The sequence below is a fragment of the Neomonachus schauinslandi genome, chromosome 5, assembly GCF_002201575.2.
Source record: "Neomonachus schauinslandi chromosome 5, ASM220157v2, whole genome shotgun sequence".
In the NCBI taxonomy this organism is placed as follows: domain Eukaryota; kingdom Metazoa; phylum Chordata; class Mammalia; order Carnivora; family Phocidae; genus Neomonachus; species Neomonachus schauinslandi.
In genome coordinates, this window is record NC_058407.1 from 117,469,457 (window position 1) to 117,489,046 (window position 19,590).

General features: G+C 37.7%; 1 protein-coding gene and 1 pseudogene across 2 annotated transcripts in view; both read left to right on the top strand.

The window, feature by feature from the left end:
• DNAJC1 (DnaJ heat shock protein family (Hsp40) member C1) overlaps positions 1–19,590 on the top strand; it is a 222,955-nt gene that overhangs the window by 168,289 nt on the left and 35,076 nt on the right. The window lies entirely within an intron of this gene.
• On the top strand, positions 10,130–17,606 carry LOC110586498 (annotated as a pseudogene).

Genomic DNA, 19,590 nt, shown 5'->3' on the forward strand with positions numbered 1-19,590 from the left:
TTCTTTTGCATGCAGCTGTGCAGTGTTCCCAAAATTACTTCCCCGTTGTATATTCTTGCCACCTTTGTTATAGACTAATTTGACCAAATAATTGTGGATTTATTTCTGGATGCTCCATTCTGTTCTAATGATATGTGTATCTATTTGTTGAACCACTGCCATACTGTTTCAATTACTCTAGCTTTGTAGTATAGTTTGGAATGTGGGGTTGTGATACCTCCAGCTTTGTTCTTTCAAGATTGCTTTGACTATTCAGGGTCTTTTGTGGTTCCATACAAATTACACATTTTGGGATTATTTGTTCTAGTTCAATGAAAAAATACCATTGGTATTTTGATAGTGATTGCACTAAATCTGTAGAATGCTTTGGGTAGTTATGGCTATTTTAACAGTATTAATTCTTCTAATGTATGAACATGATATAGCTTCACATTTGTTTCATCTTCGGTTTCTTTCATCAGTGTCTTGCAGTGTTCAAAATATAGGTCTTCAACTCCTTGGTTAAATTTATTCCTAGGTATTTTATTCTTTTTGATGCACTTATAAATGAGTTTTCTTTCTCTTTCTGGTAGTTCGTTATTAGTGTGTAGATATGACACAGATTTCTTTATATTAATTTTGTATCCTGCAACTTTACTGAATTCACTTATTCTAGTAGTTTTTTGGCAGACTGTTTAGGGTTTCTATATGTCATCTGCAAATAGTGAAAGTTTTACTTCTTCCTTACCAATGTGGATGCCTTTTATTTCTTTTTCTTGTCTGCTGCAGCTAGGACTTCCAGTACTACAGTGAATAAAAGTGGTGAGAATGGACATCCTTGTCTTGTTTCTGATCTTAGAGGAAAAGTCCTCAGCCTTTTACCATTGAGTATGTTTTTACCTGTGGGTTTGTTATATATGGATTTTATTATGTTGAGATATGTTGCCTCTAAACCCACTTCGTTGAGTTATCACGAATGGATGTTGAATTTTGTCAACTGCTTTTTCTTCATCTACTGAGATCATCATATGATTTTTAGCATTCATTTTGTTAATGTGGTGTATCCCATTGATTTGCATATGTTGAACCATCCTATATCCCTGGAATAAATTCCACTTGATTGTGGTGAATGATCCTTTTTAATGCATTGCTGGTTTCAGTTGGCTAATATTTTGTTGAGGATTTGTGCATCTGTGTTTATGAGGGATATTAGACTGTAATTTTCTTTTTTTGTAGTGTCTTTATCTGGTTTTGGTATCAGGGTAATGATGGCTTCATAGAATGAATGTGAAAGCATTCCTTCCTCTTCAAATTTTTGTACTAGTTTGAGAAGAATAGGTCTTAATTTTCTTTAAATATTGGGTAGAATTCACCAGTAGAGCCATCCGGTCATGGACTTTTGTTTGTTGGGGGTTTTGATTACCAACTCACCTTCATTACTAGTAACTGATCTGTTCAAATTTTCTACTTATTCCTGATTCAGTTTTAGAAGATTGCATGTTTCTAGGAATTTATCCATTTCTTAGGTTGTTCAATTTGGTTGGCATATAATTTTTTATAGTTGCTTATAATTCTTTATATTTCTCTGGTTGCAGTTATAACTTACTCCCCTTCATTTCTGGTTTCATTTGAGTCCACTCTTTTACTTGATGAGTTAGCTAAAAGTTTGTCAGTTTTGTTTATCTTTTGAAACAACAGCTTAGTTTTATTGATCTTTTCTGGTTAGTTTCTGTTTCATTTATTTCCACTCTTTATTATTTTCTCCTTCTACTAACTTTCAGCTTCATTTGTTCTTCTTTTTCTAGTTCCTTTAGATTTGTAAGGCTGGATTGTTTTGAGATGTTTCTTCTTTCTTGAGTAGGAAGGTATCGCTATGAACTTCCCTTTTAAACTGCTTTTGCTGTGTCCCAAAGATTTTGAGATATTGTGTTCCCATTTTCATTTGTCTGAGTATTCTTCGATTTCTTCTTTAATTTCTTCCTTGACCCATTGGTTGTTTAGTAACATGTTGTTTAGCTTCCACATGTTTTGTGTTCCCCCCCCTTTTTTTTTCTTATAATTGATTTCTAGTTTCATACTGTTGTGTTTAGACAAAAATGATTGATGATTTCAATCTTCTTAAATTCATTAGGACTTATTTTGTGGCCTACCATGTGATTTATCCTGGAGAATGTTGTTTCATACGCACTTGAAAAGAATGTGTATTCTGTTTTTGGATGGAATGTCCTGTATATATCTATTAAGGCCATCTAGTCTAATTTCTCATTCAAAGCCACTGTTTTCCTTATTGGTTTTCTGTCTGGATGATCTATCCATTAATGTAAAGAGGGTGTTAAAGTCCTCTACTATTACTGTATTACTGTCAGTTTCTCCCTTTATGTCTGTTCATATTTGATGTGTACATTTATGCTTCCATTTGTGCTCCTATGGTGTGCTCCTAGCACAGATTTACAATTGTTTTATCCTCTTGTTGGATTGATCCTTTATTATTATGTAATGCCTTTCTTTGTCTCTTGTTACAGTCTTTGTTTTAAAGTCTATTTTGTCTGATATAAATATTGCTACCCCAGCTTTTTTTCCCACTTTCATTTGCATGGTATGTGTTTTTTCATCCCTTCACTTTAAGTCTGTAAATGTCTTTAGGTCTCTGCCCCTCCTACCCTTCTTGATGTGGCTTTTTCTTTATATCTATCTTCAGCTGTGGGAGAGCTGTTCTGCTAGTCTTCAGATCATTTTCAGAGTGAGTTGCACTTTATTGAGTGCAGCCTGATGTGTCTGTGGGAGGAGGTGAGCTCAGGTTTCTTCTATTCTGCCATCTTCCTGAGCTCCAAAGCCAGTAAAATCCTGTTCAGTTTTATATATGCTGATTTTTAATCCAGAGCTTCCAAGTGACTTTGGAGGCTGAGAAGTCCCATGATCTGCTGACTGCAAGCTAGATACCCAGAAAGGCCTGTAGTGTAGTTTGAAGGCTGTCTTTGGTGAGGACCAGAGAGTGGTGGTATAGATTCCAGTCCAAGTCTGAAGGCTTGAGAATCAGGAGTGCTCAAGAGGTTTTCCAATGAGGACAGACTGGGTGGGCCTCTCCCAGGAAACTTATTCTTTTTTTTTTTTTTAAAGATTTTATCTATTTGACAGAGAGAGATAAGCGAGAGAGGGAACACAAGCAGGGGGAGTGGAAGAGGGAGAAGCAGGCCTCCCGCGGAGCAGGGAGCCCGATGCGGGGCTCGATCCCAGGACCCTGGGATCATGACCTGAGCCGAAGGCAGATGCCTAACCATCTGAGCCACCCAGGTGCCCCTCCCAGGAAACTTATTCTTAATAGAGGAGGAGTTAGGTAGACCATGCAGAGTAGTGCATTCTGGGCAGAAGGAAAATATTCAAAAAGGCACAGAGTAACAGCCTGACTGTTCAGCCAGTAGTTTTGGATATCTGAGGCATAAAGTATGAGGCAGTGATTAAGATGAAATAAAACTGGAGAGATACCAGGTCTTTGGATGTCATGCATAGGAACCTGAATTTTTTTTCCTATAGGAAATGGGGAACATTGGTGGATTTTTAATAGTGGATCAAATTTGTAAGCTCTTAAACAAGTTATATAATATCTCAATGCTCTGTGATACTCTCATAGATTGTTGAGTATTAAATGATTTAATACATGTGAAGCACTTATAGATGCTTATTATGTACCTGGCACTAAGAAGGCCATCAAAGCCTTGTATGATCTAATCCCTGATTTCTTGAGCCTTAGGTCTCAAAATCTTACTTACCTGATACTGGACCCACCCACTGTGGTTTTGATTTACATTTCTCTGGTAGCTAATGATATTGAGTATATTTTCATATGCTTACTGGCCATTTGTATGTCTTCTTTAGAAAAATGTCTATTAAGATATTTTGCCCACTTGCCTAATTAAGGGTTATTTGCCTTTTTTATTGTTGAGTAAGAGTTCTTTATGTATGCTGGATACCAGAACCTTATCAGGTATATATCTAGAATATATATTTCACATCAGGGAAAGGCAAACCAGTGAGAGTTTGTACCACGTGTACCACGTTACACCCAGTAGGTTGGCCATAATAAAAAAAAGATAATAAAAAATCTTGGCAAAGACATGGAGAAATATGGAACTCTCGTGAATGGCTGGTGAGATGTAAAATGGTGCAACTGCTTTGGAAAGCAGTTCCTCAAAAAGTTAAAGAGTTACCATATGATTCAGCAATCCCATTCTTAGGTGTCTAATCAAGGGAATGAAACATGTCTACACAAAAGCTTATACATGACATGTCTATAGCAGTATTATTCATAATAGTCAAAAAGTTTAAACAATCCAAGTATCCATCAGATGATGACTGGATGAACAAAATGTTCATTTGTTATCCATACACTGAAATATTATTTGGCAATAAAAAGGAACTGTACTTTGATACATACTGTAGCAGGAACCTTGAAAACATTATGCTAAGTAAAAGAAGCCAGTCAGAAAAGACCACACACTGTATGGTTCCACATACATGAAATACCCAGATTAGGGAAAATTTTAGAAACAGAATGTAGAGTAGTGGTTGTCTAGTGCTGAGGAGGTTGGAGCAAAGGTAAAAGATTTCTTCTGGGGATGAGGAAATGTTTTAACATTGATTGTAGTGATCGTTGCACAACTCTGAATATACTACGAAACATTAGATACTTTAAATGTATGCTGTTTAGATCTTAATGCATTCAATAATGATTTAATAAATTTATTTTTTTACTAAGTGTGGCCAAACTAAATAAATTTTAAAGGCTATCTCCCATGTACTACATATCTAATCTTCTATAATTTTAAATTATGTTAGTAGTAAGTCAACACATTTTTAGAACTTGAATTTCAAAGCATGACTGACAAGCTGGTAGACTAATTCATTTCTGCCAAAACTGAAAAAAAGTAATTTTAACTGCTTTTTCATGAGTTCTTAAAGCCATTGTCATGCTCTAAAATTTTTCTATTAACATCATGTTAGTCTTGAAATATGATTTTACTTTATCCTAAATAGTGTAATAGTGATGCATATAACTGACATTTGATACTTTACTCTTCAGTATTGTTCTAAAAACAAGAGTTTCAGGCAGTGAGTATTACTGTAATCTGTTAGAAGACATTTTCTACCTTTCAGCATATTAAAAACAGTAGAAACTAATGACTGCACAAAAATTTTCGAATATAAATTTACCAGTGCTCATTTTCAAGTCTTCCTAAATAATATAGTAAATACATATTTTATATTACATATGTAATGTATGCCTTTGTATGTATATATAAATGATAGAGTAAAAGTTGGGGTTTAGTCATTTATATTTTTGTCCAGAATACTTTTTTTTCTTTCATTAGGAACTTTTTTGTTTTTATTCAAATTCCACTTAGTTAATATACCATGTAATATTAGTTTCAGGTGTACAATATAATGATTCAACACTTCCATACGACACCCAGGGCTCATCACAAGTAAATGCCTTAATCCCATCACCTACTTAACCAGTCACCCCATCCTTCTCCCCTCTGGTAACCATCAGTTCTCTATAGTTAAGAGTCTGTTTCTTGGTTTGCCTCTCTCTTTTTTCCCTTTGCTTGTTTTGTTTCTTAAATTCTACATGAGTGAAATCATATGGTATTTGTCTCTCTGACTGACTTTATTTCACTTAGCATAATACTCTCTACCTTCATCCATGTTGTTGCAAATAGCAAGATTTCATTCTTCTTTATGGCTGAATAATATTCTATGTATATACCATGTCTTCCTTATCCATGCATCATTTGATGGACACTTGGGCTATTTCCACACAAAAACAGACACATAGATCAATGAAGCATAATAGAAAACCCAGAAATGGGGGGCACCTGGGTGGCTCAGATGATTAAGCAACTGCCTTCAGCTCAGGTCATGATCCCAGGGTCCTGGAATCAAGCCCCGCATCAGGCTCCCTGCTCGGCAGGAAGCCTGCTTCTCCCTCTCCCACTCCCCCTGCCTCTCTCTCTCTGTGAAATAAATAAATTTAAAAGAAAAAAAGAAAACCCAGAAATGAACCCACAACTATATGGTCAATTAATCTTCAACAAATGGTGTCAGAAAAATTGGACAGCAACATGCTAAAGAATGAAACTAGACCACTCTCTTACACCATACACAAAAATAAACTCAAATGGATTGAAGACCTAAATGTGAGACCTGAAACCATAAAAATCCTTGAAGAGAGCACAAGCAGAAATTTCTGTGACATCAGCCATATCAACATTTTTCTAGATATGTCTCCTGAAGCAAGGGAAATAAAAGCAAAAAATAAACTATTGGGATTACATCAAAATAAAAAGCTTTTGCACAGTGAAGGAAACAATCAAAACTAAAAAGCAACCTATGGAATGGGAGAAGATATTTGCGAATGTCATATCTGATAAAGGGTTAGTATCCAAAATCTATAAAGAACTTGTCAGACTCCTCAATACCCAAAAACCAAATAATCCAACTAAAAAATGGGCAGAAGACATGAGTAGACATTTTTCCAAAAAAGACATACAGATGGCCAACAGACACAGGAAAAGGTGCTCAACATCACTCATCATCAGGGAAATACAAATCAAAACTACAATGAGATATCACCTCACACCTGTCAGAATGGCTAAAATCAACAAAAGAAAGGAGTGTTGGCGAGGATGTGGAGAAAGAGGAACCCTCTTACATTGTTGGTGGGAATACAAACTGGTACAGCCACTCTGAAAAAACAGTATGGAGTTTCCTCAGAAAGTTAAAAATAGAACTACCCTATGATCCAGTAATTGCACCAGTAGGTATTTACCTAAAGAATACACAATTACTAATTCAAAGGGATACATGCACTCCAATGTTTATAGCAGCATTATCATTAGGAACTGTTAATCCTAATTTGGCTACTGTATTGACTTCCTAAGAGGCCTTAAAAATATCATCATATCCCTTTTTGCCAGTTTCCTAATCTTAAAGGTAATGACAGTATTATTAGGAAAAGCAAGACAAGATATAACTACTATAGAACAATAGAAAGATGTGACTAAAAAAGAAAATGGGGGAAAAAAAACAAACACTGGAAGTCATGATTTAGGTCCTTTGCCTGCATGATCAGACGGACTATACAGCATTATTCTATAAGCAGGGATAAAGATTTAAATAGATTGAACATTTCTTTATTTAAAATAGGGGGAGTTCTGTTTTAAGATTTTATTTATTTGAGAGAGAGAGAGACACCAAGTGTAGTCCCATCTTTGTCACCAAATTGTCAAGAACTATGAAGAGCTGTAAATTTTACTCTACTTGCAAACGAGTAAGTTAAACTACCATAGTTTCATGCTTTTTGAAGACACAAGACTCCTTGATCAGAGACAAAGGACATTGTATTACAGCAAAAACAGTAGCTAGAGTATTAGCATTTTTCTTTTGGTTCCCTAAAGCCCTATTCCCACAGGGCAATACAAAGAGGTCCATATGACCCCTTATACAACCAGTGGATTATGTTACAGAAGAGGAACCCAAAGTTTAGGGAACCCAAATCTTTTTATAATGGGCAGTAAGCATGGCTGCCCTTTCCTCCAGAGGGAGGCAGTATCTTCACTATACTAGACAATAAGAATGGTTGCCCTTTGATCTTGAGGAGAGACTATCTCTTCCTATCACTGCTTATCTGTTGGACTGCTTGAATGCCCTCACAAGTTGGCACTGACTTTCTCCAGAGCCAAGTGATAGAAGAGAGAGCAAGACAGAAGCTGTGATGTCTTTTATAACCTATCCTTGTAAGTCATTCCCACAATATCCTAGAAATCAATTAAAAGTGTACTAGAAAATTCACAAATATGTGGAGATTAAACAACATGCAGCTGAACCACCAGTGGGTCAAAGAAGAAAATGAAGTATCTTGAAACAAATGAAAATGAAAATACAATATACCAAAACTTATGGGATGCAGCAAAAGCAGTTTTAAAAGGTAAGTTCATAGCAATAAATGCTATATCAAGAAAACAAGAGGGCGCCTGGTTGGCTCAGTCAGTAAGCATCTGCCTTCAACTCAGGTCATGATCCCAGGGTCCTGAGATCTAGCCCCACATCGAGCCCCCTGCTTATTGGGGAGTCTGCTTCTCCCTCTGCCCCACCCCCTGCTCATGTTCACTGTCTCTCTCTCTCTCTCAAAAATGAATAAATAAATCTTTGAAAAAAAAACAAGAAAAATGTCCAACAACCTAACTTTCTACCTCAAGGAACTAGAAAAAGAATAAACAAAGCACTGAATTAGTAGTCAGAAGGAAATAAAGATCAGAACTAAAGTTCTGAAGTTTCAATGAAACTAAGACCTACTTCTTTGAAAGACAAAATTGACAAACCTTTAACTAGGCTCAACAAGAAAAAAGGACTCAAAATCAGAAATGAAACAGGAAACATTACATCTTATACTACAGAAATATAAAGGGCCATAAGAGACTATGAACAGTTATACAGCAACAGATTGGACAACCTCAAAGAAATGGATGTTCCTACAAACATACAACTGACCAAGACTGAATCATGAAGAAATAGAAAATCTGAGGGATGCCTGGCTGGCTTAGTTGGTAGAACATGTGACTCTTGATCTTGGGGTTGTGCGTTCAAGCCCCATGTTGGGTACAGAGCTTGCTTTAAAAAAAAAAAAAAAGAAATAGTAAATCTGAACAGGCTGATTACTAGTAAAGACATTGAATCATTAATCAAAAATCTGCCAAAAAACAGAAGTCCAGACCCCGACGGCTTCACTGGTGAATTCTACCAAAAATTCAAAGAGGAATTAATCCCAATCCTTTTTAAACTTTAAAAAAAAAAAAAAATACCCTGATACCAAAACCAGAAAAGGATGGCACAAGAAAAAATTACAAGCCAATATTCATCATGAACATAGATGTAAAAATCCTGAACAGAATATTAGCAAACCAGATTAGCAATATATCAAAAGTACCATACACCATGATCAAGTGTGATTTATTCCAGGGGTGAGAGGACAGTTCAACATCTGCAAATCAATCCACATGATATATCACATTAACAAAATGAAGATTAAAGTTCTAATATCACAGCAGATGCAGAAAAAAAAGCTTTTGACAAAATTCGGCATCCATTCATGATACAAATCTCAACCAAGTGGGTATAGAGGGAACATACTCAACATAACAGAAGCCATTTATGACAAGCGCACAGCTAACATCATACTCAACAGTGAAAGCTTTTCCTCTAAGATTAGGAGCAAAACTAGGATGCCCACTTTCACCACTCTTACTCAGCATAATGTTGGAAGTATTTGTCAGAGCAATTAGGCAAGAAAAAGAAATAAAAGGCATCCAGATTGGAAAGGAAGAAGTAAAACTGTCACTTTTGTAGATGACATGGTATTATATGTTTTTAAACCCTAAATATTCCACCAATCAACTGTTAGAACCAATCAATGAATTCAGTAAGGTTTCAGGACACCAAAATCAGTTATACAAAAAAAATAAAATACGTAAGAATAAATTTAACCATGAAGATAAAAGACCTGTATACTATCTATTAACAAAGATGAAGGAAACTGAAGAAGACACAAATAAATGGAAAGATATACCATGCTCATAGAGTGGAAGAATTAATATTGCTAAAATGTCCATACTATGCAAAGCAATCTGTAGATTCAGTGCAATCATATTAAAATTCCAATGGCATTTTTCACAGAAATAGAACAAACAATCCTAAAATGTCTATGGAACCACAAAAGACTCTGAACAGCCAAAGCAGTCTTGAGAAAGAAAGCTGTAGGCATCATGCTCCCTGGTTTCAAACTATTACAAAACTGTAGTAATCAAAACACTATGGTATTGGCATGAAAACAGACACATAGAACAATGGAACAAAATAAAAAGCCTAGAAATAAACCCACACATATATGGCCAATTAATTTATGATAAAGGAGCCAAGAAAAAAGAATGAGGAAAGGAAAGTCTCTTCAGCAAATGGTGTTGGGAAAACTGGACAGCCACATGCAAAAGAATGAATCTGGACTACTATCCTACATCGTACACAAAAATTAATTCAAAATGGATTAAAGACTTGAACATAAGACCTGAAACCATAAAACTCCTAGAAGAAAACATAGATGGTAAGCTCCAAGACAAGGCACATAGATACAGAGAATAAACTGGTGGTTGCCAGAGGTAAGGGATGGGCAAAGTGGGTAAAGGGAGTCAAAAGGTACAAACTTCCAGCTTAAAATAGTTATAGAGATATATTATACAACATGGTGACTATCATTAGTATGGTATTGCACATTTGAAAGTTGCTAAGAGAATAGATCTTAAAAGTTTTTATCAAAAGAAAAAAATTTGTAACATGTATAGTGACTGATTTAACTAGACTTACTGTGGTGACCAATTTGCAATATATACAAATAGCGAATCGTTATACACCTGAAACTAATATAATGTTATATATCAGTTATACTTCAATAAAAGTGCATTTACATCATAGGTAGCTGGATTACGAGCATATGGGAACTCCATACTATTTTTACAACTTTTCTAAGTCTGAAATTATTTCAAACTAAAAGGATTTTAAATGAAAATATAAGTTACAGAATGGAAGAAAATATTCATAAAACATATCTGACAAAGATCTTGTGTCCACAAAACAAAGAACTCTTAATCAATTAACAAATAAGCAAGACATAAACACATTCATAAAAGTAGATACAGTTGGTCAATAAACATATGTAAATGTAAACTAGATCATTTGTAATATGGGAAATGCAAATTATTACCAAAATAAAACAACTGGTAATATCAAGTGTGAGTGAGGACCTGAAGGGACCCTTCATACACTGCTGGTTAGAATGTAAAACAATCCAACTTGTTTGGAAAAATATGTAGTTTCTTATAAAATAAAATGTATACTTTCCCTATGACCTCGCAATTCCACCACCAGCTATTTATCCAAGAGGAATTAAAACATATGACCATTAAGACAGGTATAAATAAATGTCCATAGCAGCTGTGTATTCATAATACATGATAACCAACAGCTGGCCACTACCCAAATGTCCATCAATAGGAGAATGAATAAACAAATTGTGATATGAGTCTTCTTTTTTTTCTGTATGTGTTGTGGAATATTTGCTCCCAATTTGTGGCTTTCCTTTTCATTTTTTAAATAGTTTTTTTGAAAGGCCAAAAGTTTAATTTTAGCAAAATCCAAATATTTGTGGTTTTACCATTTTAAAGTTATTATTTATATATAAATGGTATTCTGATGCTGACAGAAAGTTGCCAAAACCTCTACAGTGAAGGAGTCTCTGGGGGGCATTAACAGGAGTGTCGGTTATTTTGCAAATTTGGATGGATTCTAGAGCCTTGTATTAAAAAGGGGGCCCCCACTCAAGGAGAGCCAGTTTGCAAGTAACAGCATAAAAGGACTTAAGTACAACACATAAAGGAGAAATGTGTTTCCTCTAGAACCCAAAAAGGCCTAAAAGAAGTTGTGGGTCTGAGAGAATCAATAGCTGTTTCTTGACAGCATCATGAGTAGGGCAGCCCTCTGTTTACCAGTTAATTTTCAAGACTTTAACCAAGTTTGCAGGACGTTACACTAAGTATGAGGCAGTGACCCATTTTCTTTTTGTGAGCTGCTGAATGAGTAGGTCAAACAAATCTCAGGGGACAAAGTCACCAATGTAATGTCATACCTGTCTTCCTGGAGAAAGCAGGATATAGTTAAGATCTTGCCCTTAAAGACTGTGTGTGATGACAGGGCTGTTGAGGCTCCCCATGGTAGCTGGTAGAAGTATATCATACTTTGGAGGTGAGGTAGACTGTGGTCAAGGGACACCTGGATGACATAGTTGGTTAAGCGTCCAGCTCTTGGTTTTGGCTCAGGTTGTGATCTCAGGATCGTGAGATCAAACCCCACGTCAGGCTCCACTCTTAGCCATGGAGTCTGCTTGGATTTCCCTCTCCCTCTCTCTCTGCCCCCCCCCCTTTGCTCTCTTTCTTTCTAAAATAAATAAATCAATCTTAAAAAGGGGGGGGGTGGTGCCTGGGTGGCTCAGATGGTTAAGCGTCTGCCTTCGGCTCAGGTCATAATCTCCAGGTCCTGGGATCGAGCCCTGCGTCGGGCTCCCTGCTCAGCGGGGAGTCTCCTTCTCCCTCTTCCTCTGCCCCCCCCCCCACTGCTCCTGCTCTCTCTCTCTATAGCTCTCTGTCTCAAATGAATAAATAAAAAAATTATTTAAAAAAAAAAAACTGCAGTCAAGAGGCTGTTGAAATAGTCACTGAACAAAACATAGTCACCAAATCTATAATGGCAAAATATTTACCAGTTGCTGATAGGATGAAGTCAGTAACTGCAATAATATTGACTATGGGGACATTAATGAGGCCCACAGCATGAAGCTTGAGGTAATCCACCATGAGGCACCATTTATTCTTCCCAAGTTTAAGAGCAGGCCAAATTGAGCTGTTGAATGGCAAAGCAGTGGGATAATCACCCCTTCTCTAAATGTGTCTAAATGTGTATAGTGGGTTTCAATCATTAAAAAGGCCATGTTTTAATGTACACTGGACCATATTATCTGTTTTAATGGGAGAGGAGGTCCATGTGGTTCCATTTTATCAAGAGAATTTGTAAGTGCCAACTACTTAATTTTATTACTCAGAGAGTCCATGACCACTATGGGATATTTTAGGAGATAAGTACTGCAACCATGAGCAATTTGGCAAGAGTAGTTCCTGTGGTTAGAGTGAGGCATACCTGTTTGTCCTCTCATGTTCAGTAGTTCCCCTAATATTATAGGTGGCACTTTGTTTAAACTAATTGGTCTCCCCAGTATAACCATTATTTGAGCTCCTGTATTAAAGCCATGAAAGTTTGGCAATTGGTGTATTTCAGCAGATTTTAAATTAATTGAGAACCAATATTATAGAGGCACAAAGTCAATCTGTGCCCTTTTAGTATTCGGGTTACCAACTGGGCCTAATTGTGGACTTTTGTTTTAGTTTTTGTTTCCTCCTTATTGTAGACTGAACTGTGTCCCCCCCTCCCCCTTTCACACATTGAAGCCCAAAGCCCCAAAGTGACTATTTGGAAATGGGGCCTTTAAGGAGGTAATTGAAGTTAAATGAGGTCATAAGAGTGGGGCCCTAATCTGACAGGACTGGTCCTTATAAGAAGAGGAAGAGAGACCAGGGATCTCTTTCTCTTTCTCTTCCTCTCATATACAGAGGAAAGGCCATCTATAAGCCAGGAAGAGAGGCCTCCCCAGAAACAACTCTGATGGCACCTTAATCTTGGACTTCTAGCCTCTGGAACTATGGGAAAATAGATTTCTATTGTCTAAGCCACTCAGTCTATGGTATTTTATTACAGCCACCCTAACAAACCAATGCACTCCCCCTGTATCCAGGTTTCTTTTTCTTTTTTCCTGCTACTGGTGGTGGTTACTAGATTTATTTCAGGGATGTCTTCTCTACACTGCTCATATTTATCAACTTCTTCCTTCAGAGAGACTCAAATCAATATCATCAGGATTAGGGCTCTTCCCCATGACAGTGGTTGAATGAGTGCCTTGGCTGTGCCACAGGTATCCCATGGGCGTTTTTCCCTATAACCCTAAGGATCAAGATCTTTCTGGGGTCAGAGAAATAGGCAGCAGAAGCTACAGAAGAATTTTGTAGGGTCCTACTGAGCCATGTGCCTTTAGAATAAATCTGAGTAATTCAACTCTTCAAATAATGCCTGCTGTTCTTCCACACACAAATGACCAACCAATGGGCTTATGTATTGTAGAAGCTATAAGTCTTTTCCCCTACACCCTCTATAGAATAGGGGCTAAATTCTGATTGAGACACACAACCAGTCAGCTGATCACAGGATGAGTCTTTCCTGAATCTAGTGTCAGTCATGGCTTATGATGGAATCACAACACACAATTCAATGTAAGACACACAGACAGGTTTGAGCTGAGACACATGACTCAAGGCAACCTAAAGGAGGGCCCAATCCCATACTCCTCTCCCTAAACACCAGTTATTGAAACTTCCACCTTAAGTCAGTTCAGTCTATAACAGAGGCTTGGTAGAACTCAGCAAATATAGCACAGAGCCAGGTAACAAACTGAAGCAAGTTCCTCAGCCAGCGGTAGTGGTCCTCTAGACATCCTGTTTCCAATACCAATTGTGTGGCCGTCTTGCAGGGACAGGATGGACCTCCTCCACACCCCAAATTTGGCTTATTATATAATAAGGCTCTCTGAGGCAAACAGGGCAGACTTCCCATATTAGCCCAAAATTGCTTGACAGAACAAGGAAAAGGAGACTGGCTTGGAGTTTTTCACTGTGCTTGAGAGTGGGGCTGGGGTAAGGGTTCTTGTGCACAGGGAGGGCCTTGCAAGGTCTCAGTTTCCTGGGCTTTCTTAACAGCTTGCCCAGATGTAGGGCACAAGGGGAAGATGAAAGAGTGAGACTTCAAAGCTATCAGCAATCAAACATCATAAAATGGAGTCAGCTCTTTGTTATCATATTAAATTATCATGAATGGATGATTCTAGTACATACTATTTAGATTAGAATTTGAATAATGTAGTGTTTCACCATTTTAAATAAGACTTCGCAAATTTTTTCACATAAAATTATATTCTTGGCAAATAGATCACTTTGATCACATTTGTTTATCATTAGTCCCTTCTAAATCCTCACAAAATGAGAATAAAGGAATAAAAAGGCATAAACCCTGGAACAAAGAGAATAGAAGAGACAACTTATAGCAGTCAGGGAATGTTAATGAAATTTTATAAGATGGGGAGCAGTAGATAATTACCAGCATCTTAGGCCTTACCTTTCCCAGTCTGTCCTTGCAGGAGACTGACTAGTCACAGAACCCCAGAAGAGCTCAGGAATTAAAGGTGTGGGGTAGGACAAGAGGACTGGATAAAAGACTGTGCAAGGAGTAGTTTGACACCTCCCTCCAGATCTTTTCCCCAACCCGAACTTATTTAACAGTGTTCTAAGGAAAGGAATAAAAATGGGCAGGAAAGCTTTATTGAAAAATAGCCTGAGGAACACCAGTCTAAGATTTCAATTATGCAAACCTCTAGTAACTACTCCCTCAGCCTTTCAGGCAGGGTTTAACGAGAGAATTATGCCCTACTGCCCTATGCATCTATTATGTGTAATGAACTAACTTCTCTCCTATGCTATTTATGTACCATCCTTGGGAGAATTAAAAAAATGTCATTTCATTAGTTTTCTGTATCTTTTGGTTCAGACAAGGAACCCCAGTTGAGAAAGAGTACCCCCAAACACGAAGTCAAAACTGCTGCTTTCCTAGGAAAACTACAGAGATTAGTACTATCATTAGAGACTTGAGAAAGTCTTATCACATCCCCATATTACTCCATATCACAAATTTAATTAGAAACTGATGCCAGTGGGGGCTGGGTGGCTCAATTGATTAAGCGTCCAACTCTTAGTTTCGGCTCAGGTCATGATCTTGGGGCTGTGGAGTGAAGCCCCACATCTGGCTCTGTGCTCTGCTCAGAGTCTGCTTGAAATTCTCTCTCTCTCCCTCTCCCTCTGCCCTTTCTCCTCCTCCTTTCCACCCCCGACTCAAGTACACATGCGTGTACACTTTCTCTAAAATAGCTAGCTAGCTAGCTAGCTAGATAGACAGAATATTTTTAAAAAAGAAAGAAAAAGAAGTTGATGTCAGTCCCAGCTGTGGTTCTGGATGTGGTCATCTTGGGCCAGCTTTGTCCCTCCACCTGATTTCACTATTACCTGTAAGGACACCAACTCTTTGGGAGTCTTCTCTTCCAGGTTTTAGCTATCAACGCTGTTAATAACACTGCACTAGCACTTAAAGTCCACCCATACCTTTGTAAATAAACTCCCAACAAACAAAATAAAGTACACAACAAACTGAAGGGGAAAAAAATCCCTTCAGAAATCAATCCCATGTACATTTGCATCAAAAAGAATAAAATACCTAGAAATAAATTTAGCCAAGGAAGTTAACGACCTGTACACTGAAAACTATAAGACATTCATGAAAAGAAACTGAAGATGACACAAATAAATGGAAAGATACTCTGCGCTCATATATTGGAAGAATTAATATTGCTAAAATGACCATACTACTTAAAGCAATCTATAAATTCAGTGCAATCCCTATCAAAATTTCAGTGGCACTTTTCACAGAACAGAACAATTTTAAAATTTGTATGGAACCACAAAGACCAGTGGCCAAAGCAGTCTTGAGAAAGATCAAAGCTAAAGGCATCATGCTCCCTGATTTCAAACTAGATTACAAAGCTATAATAATCCACAAGTATGGTATTGGCATAAAAAGCAGACACACAGATTAGTGGAATAGAACAGAGAGCCCAGAAATAAGCTCACACATGGATGGTCAATTAATTTATGATAGAGAAGCCATTGGAGAAAGGATAGACCCTTCAATAAATGTTGTTGGGAAAACCGAATAGCCACATGCAAAAGAATGAATCTGGACCACTATCTTACACCACTTACACTTAAAAATTAAAATGGATTAAAGACTTGAATCTAGAGTTCCAAAGGGGAGTGGAAAGAGGACCCCAGAGAGCCCCGAGCAGCCTCACTGCCTCCAGCGGCCTAGTACCATCACACCCCAGGAGGAGGCACAGCTGGCCCCAGTCACCAACACTGCAGCCATGAGCAGCCGCCACCACCCCACCCTCAGTGCTGCAGACACCAAGTCCCACACCACTGCAATGGCTTCACATCGCTGGCACCTGCCAGCAGGGACAACAAGATCATCTCAAGGAAGGTTGTGGGAACAGTAAAATGGTTCAATGTAAGAAACGGATATGGTTTCATCAACAGGACTGACACCAAGGAAGATGTATTTGTGCGCCAGACTACCATAAAGAAGAAGTACCTTCACAGTGTAGAAGATGGACAGACTGTGGAGTCTGATGAATGAAAAAAGGTTTTGGAGGCAGCAAATGTGACAGGCCCTGGTGGATCTCCAATGTAAAGCAGTAAATACGCAGCAGACCATAACCATTTTAGATGCTACTCATGTCACAGGGTCCTCCACACAACTCCCAGCAGAATTACCAGAATAGTGAGAGTGGGGAGAAGGATGGATCGGAGAGTGCTTCTGAAGGCCAGGCCCAACAGTGGTGCCCTCCCACAGGCAAGGGTTCCCACCTTACTACATGCGGAGCCCCCATGGGCATGGACCACAATCTTCCAACCCTTCTGTGCAGGGAGAAGTGATGGAAGGTGCTGACAGCCGGGGTGCAGGAGAACCAGGTAGACCAGTGACACAGAATATGCATCAGGATTATACACCACGATTCTGCAGGGGCCCTCCTCACCAAAGACAGTCCCAGAGAGGAGGGCAACGAAGAAGATAAGGAAAATCAAGGAGATGAGACCCAAGGTCAGCAGCCACCTCAACGTGGGTACCTCCACAACTTCAGTTACCGTCGCAGACGCCCAGAAAACCCTAAACCACAAGATGGCAAAGAGACAAAAGCAGCCAGTCCACCAGCTGAGAATTCATCCACTCCCTAGGCAGAGCAGGGCAGGGCTGACTAAATGCCAGCTTACCATCTCTACCATCATCCAGTTTAGTCCAACAAGAAGAAATGAATATGAAATTCCAGCAATAAGAAATGAACAAAAGTTTGGAGCTGAAGACCTTAAGTGCTTGCTTTTTTTGCCCATTGGATCAGATAAATAGAACTATGCATTATCTATGCAGCATGGGGTTTTTATTATTTTTTACATTTTATTATTATTTTTACCTACAGATGTCTTTTTTTGGTAATGACAAAGTCTTAAAAAAAAATGGTTTTTCTCAATGTACCTTTAAAGATTTTTAGATTGTTTCATATCTGGTCAAGGTGAGATTTTTAAGAACCTCATTTTTAATTTGTAATAAAAGTTTACAACTTGGTTTTAAAAAAAAGTCAACAAATGGCAAGCACCAGTTAATAAAAGTCTTAGATAATTTAGAAAAAAAACTTGAACCTCAGACTTGAAGTCTTAAAAATCCTAGAAGGAAAAAATGCAGTAATCTTGACAAAGGTCTTGGCAATGACTTTCTGGATCTGACACCAAAAATAAAGGCAACAAAAGCAAAAATCAGTAGAACTACATCAAACTAAAAGGCTTCTGCACAGCAAAGGAAACCATCAACAAAATGAAAAGGCAGTGCACTGAACGGGAGAAAATATTTGCAAATTCTGTATCTGATAAGGAGTTACTATCCAAAACATTAAAGAACTCAATACAACCCAATAGCAGAAAAACAGCCTGATTAAAAAATGGGCAGAGGATCTAAATAGATATTTTTAAGAAGACATACAGATGGCCAACAGATACATGAAAAGATGCTCAAGATCACTAATCACCAGGGAAATGCAAGTCAAAACCACAATGAGATATCACCTCACACTTGTTAGAATAGCTAGTATCAAAAGATAAGAAAAAACATGTTGGCAAGGATGTGGAAGAGAAAGAACCTTTGTGCACACTGTTGGTGGGAAGGTAAATTGGTGCAGCCACTATGGAAAACAGTATGGAGATTCCTCAAGAAATTAAAAATAGAACTACCATATGATCCAGCAATTCCATTTCTGGGTACTTATCTGAAGGAAACCGAAAATACTAACTCAAAAAGCTCTATGCACCTCCATGTTCCCTGCAGCATTATTTACAGTAACCAAGATATGGAAACCATCTAAGTGTTCATTGACAGATGAAAGGATAAAGAAAATATGCTGTGTATATATGTATTATATGTTATATATATATTATATATATTATATATTGTGTGTGTATACACACACAATTATTTAACCATAAAAAAAGAAGGAATTCTTGCCATTTGTGACAACATGGATGGACCTTGAGGGCATTATGTTAAGTGATATAAGTCAGACAGAGTAAGGCAAATACCATATGATCTCATTTATATTGGAATTTAAAAACAAACAAAAAACCATGCTCATAGATACAGAGAACAGATTGGTAGTTGCCAGAGGGGAAGGGTAGGGAGTAAGTGAAATGGATGAAGGAGTTCAAAAGGTAAAAACTTCCAGTTATGAAATAAGTCATGGAATGTAATTTACGGCATGACAACTGTAGTTAATACTGTACTGCATATTTGAAAGTTGCTAAGAGTAAATCTTAAAAGTTCTCATCAGATACCACCTCACACCTGTCAGAATGGGTAAAATTAACAACACAAGAAAAAGCAGGTGTTATCAAGGATGCAGAGAAAGGGGAACCCTCTTGCACTGTTGGTGAGAATGCGAACTGGTGCAGCCACTCTGGAAAACAGTATGGAGGTTCCTCAAAAAGTTAAAAATAGAATTACCCTATGATCCGGCAATTACACTATTACGTTTTTACCCAAAGGATACAAAAATACTGATTTGAAGGGGTACATGCACCTCCAGTGTTTATAGCAGCATTATCAATAATTGCCAAACTTTGGAGAGAGCCCAAATGTCCATAAGAAGATGTGGTATACATGCGATCCAGCAATTGCACTACTGGGTATTTACCCCAAAGA